Source organism: Mastomys coucha, unplaced genomic scaffold (genome assembly GCF_008632895.1).
Source record: "Mastomys coucha isolate ucsf_1 unplaced genomic scaffold, UCSF_Mcou_1 pScaffold20, whole genome shotgun sequence".
In the NCBI taxonomy this organism is placed as follows: Eukaryota; Metazoa; Chordata; class Mammalia; order Rodentia; family Muridae; genus Mastomys; species Mastomys coucha.
In genome coordinates, this window is record NW_022196903.1 from 110,828,495 (window position 1) to 110,831,447 (window position 2,953).

Consider the following 2,953-nt stretch of genomic DNA (forward strand, 5'->3'; position numbering starts at 1 on the left):
ATAAGCCATGTTCTCTGACTCTATCTCTGAGCACATTGCCTACCAACATTTCTTCTACAGGTCAGGCATATCACCTGGGCTGCTCTCTCTGCCTCCACATCATGTCCCTGCCTTGTGCCCATCATTAAAATAGTTGCTGTTTCTAGGGACTCATCCCCGGGCCAGAAATGCACATAGCAGAGGACCACTTCTGTCTTCTTACCTAATAGACACATGGGAGAGTTCAGGGTATGTTGGGCTCTATTTGGCCCTGATTTGGGCCTTGAGGACAAACCTGAGCCTGGCTCGAGTTTTGTAAACTGTCTCAATCATTTCCTTACTGGAGTGACTCAGCACAACCTGCTTAAGCCTGCCTTTGCCTAGCTCCTGCTGACGTAGAGTAACTGTAGCTGTTGGTTCAGTTAGTCACCCCATACCCTTCATCAACTTTCCCCTCCCCCTACATCATTTCACCTCAGCAGAAAACTCTGCCTCCTCTCTCAGCCCTTTATAAAGAAAAGATTGATACAATAAAACGAGTTTCTGCTTGGACAGACTCCTGGCTTGGTTGGTTATTCTCCGGAGGCAGGAGATCCAAGCCAGGACACTCACCATCCCGCTCAACCCCGAGAGAGAGAGGCTCGAGAAAGGCTCTGCTGGACCCGGTTCTCTCCCTCTCTCGCCTGGTTCTGTCGGCAGAGAGCCTGCCTGGCAAGGGTACATGAAGGAGTAAAGGCTTTACATGCCAGGAGGGAACTCTGGGGACCGAGGCTTTCTTGATTTTCTTCTGCTTCCCTTGCTTGTAAGTATTGCTGAGCTTGATAGAACACATGGCATAGCCATAACTGTTATTTCTAGCCTTACTACCTGTGACTCAAGTCTTCATCTTTCACACTGACACTGCCTTCTCAGAGTATGCGTGCGTGTGTGTGTGTGTGTGTGTGTGTGTGTGTGTGTGTGTGAGTATATATGTGAGTGTGTGTGAGAGAATGACTGAGTCTATGTGAGTATGTGTGTGATCATGTGTGTGCATGTATGTGTGTGAAAGTGTGTGTGTGTGTGTGTGTGTGTGTGTGTGTGTGTGTATAAAATGAAACAAATCATTTCCTCCCCAAGTTGCTTTTGGTCATGGTGTTATTTCACAGTGAGAAAAACCTTAGCTAAGACAGAAGTTGGTACCAGAGGGTGGGCTATTTTGACAGACCTTCCCATGTTTTGGGGAAGATGAAGAAGGACTTTGTAACTCATGGCTGGGGATGCCACTGCATATTTCAGAGAGAAGTAAATATTCTATCAGGGCTGTTGAGTGACACTTTGAATTAAAAAGCACTAAATTGAAATTTTGGGTTTACTGGGAAACTGAACTGTATACAATTCAGCTGAAGCTGGAAGCTGAGAATTTAGCTGTGACTGATAAGAGACAATGTGACTGAAGTAATGTATTCCCAGAGTATTTCTTCAGGGCCAGCATATAAGACTGTGGCCAGGGGGAGCCAAGGCTGTACTTTGTGCTGGCAGCCAAATTTGTAAGCTATAAGAATCGCGCAGGTGGTACTAGATTTGAAGGCATGAAGGTGTCGTGGAGAGCCACTCAAGCTTGGCACCATGAGAGGCCAGAAGGGACCACTGGTGAAGATGAAGCCACAGTTACAGTAGATGCCCCAGGGTTGGGGGAATCATGAAGAGAAGCTGAGAACTGGTATCATGTAGCAAGATCCAAGCCTCTGAAGAGATCCCAGAAGAGACTCTTGGTGAAGGTGCAGCCTAGTTTCATCAGACTCTAGCATTTTAGAGATGTCAACACACCTTAAAGATGGTACAACCACCAAGGAATGCAGCAAGTATGGAGTGGAGTCAGCCTGAGAAACAAGCTGTGTGTACCAACAATGGCACAGGTAGGGAAATAGAACATTCTGGAGAGGCCCAGAAGAAAAGAAGTGAGTCCCAGATGTTGGACACTGAGCCTTTTACACTGCTGGACTTTAGTTTCTGATATGATTGTAACTATGCCTCGTTCTTCCTCTTTGGACTAAGAAGAATGTAAGTTATTGTCCTGGCTAGTTTTATGCCAACTTGGTACAAGCTAGAGTCATCTGAGAGGAGGGAATCTTAAACATCTCCATAAGATTGTGTTCAGGCAAGCCTGTAGTACATTTTCTCGATTAGTGATTAATAAAAGAAGGTCCAGCCCATTGTGGGTGGTGCCACCCCTAGGCTCGTGGTCCTGGGTTCTATAAGAAAGCAAATTAAGAAAATCCTGAGGAGCAAGCCAGTAAGTAGCACCCCTCTATGGCTCTACATCAGCTCCTCCCTCTTGGTTCCTGCCCTGCTTGAGTTCTTGCCCTGACTTCCTTTAGTGATGAAGAGGGATATGGAAGTAGAAGCCAAGGAAGCTCTTTCCTCCCAAAGTTGTTTTTGGTCGTGGTGTTTATTCACAGCGACAGTAACCTTTATTAAGACATTTATTTTTTTTTTTATTTTACAGAAGAAGCCCCTGGTTAAGAAACTTTGGAATTTTAGAGGAAATTTAGAATTTTACAAAGACTCTAGAATTTTCAAAGAACTAAATATTTCAGAGAGATTTGGATGTTTTAGAGAGGCTTTGAACTTTGAAAGAGACTTTAGGTGTTTTAAAGAAACAGCGTTTAAAAGGTTTAAAGTTTTAAAGACTATGAGACTTTTAAAATTACTATGTTAGATGGTGAGATATTGGTGTTAGGATGAGATCTTGGGGACAGACAATAAAGGAAAAGTTGTGGCTGAATAGTGATGTGTTTGTGTGTTGAGTTGACATTTGTGTTTGCTAGTTGTTTGTGTTTTACTTGGTTAGTTTGGTTTGGTTTGGTTTGGTTTGGTTTGGTTTGGCTTGGCTTGGTTTCATGGTTTGGTTTGGTTTGGTTTGGTGGTTTGGTTTGTCTTGGTTTGGTGGTTTGGTTTGGTTTGGTTTGGTTTGGTGGTTTGGTTTGGTTTGGTT

General features: G+C 44.1%; 1 long non-coding RNA gene across 1 annotated transcript in view; it reads left to right on the forward strand.

The window, feature by feature from the left end:
• The first annotated feature begins 371 nt into the window (after positions 1-371).
• The window catches only part of LOC116099465, a 16,362-nt gene continuing 13,780 nt past the window's right edge, over positions 372-2,953 (forward strand). Inside the window, exon 1 of the long non-coding RNA XR_004122255.1 lies at positions 372-781. This is a non-coding gene — a long non-coding RNA (uncharacterized LOC116099465). The remainder of the gene's footprint in view (positions 782-2,953) is intronic.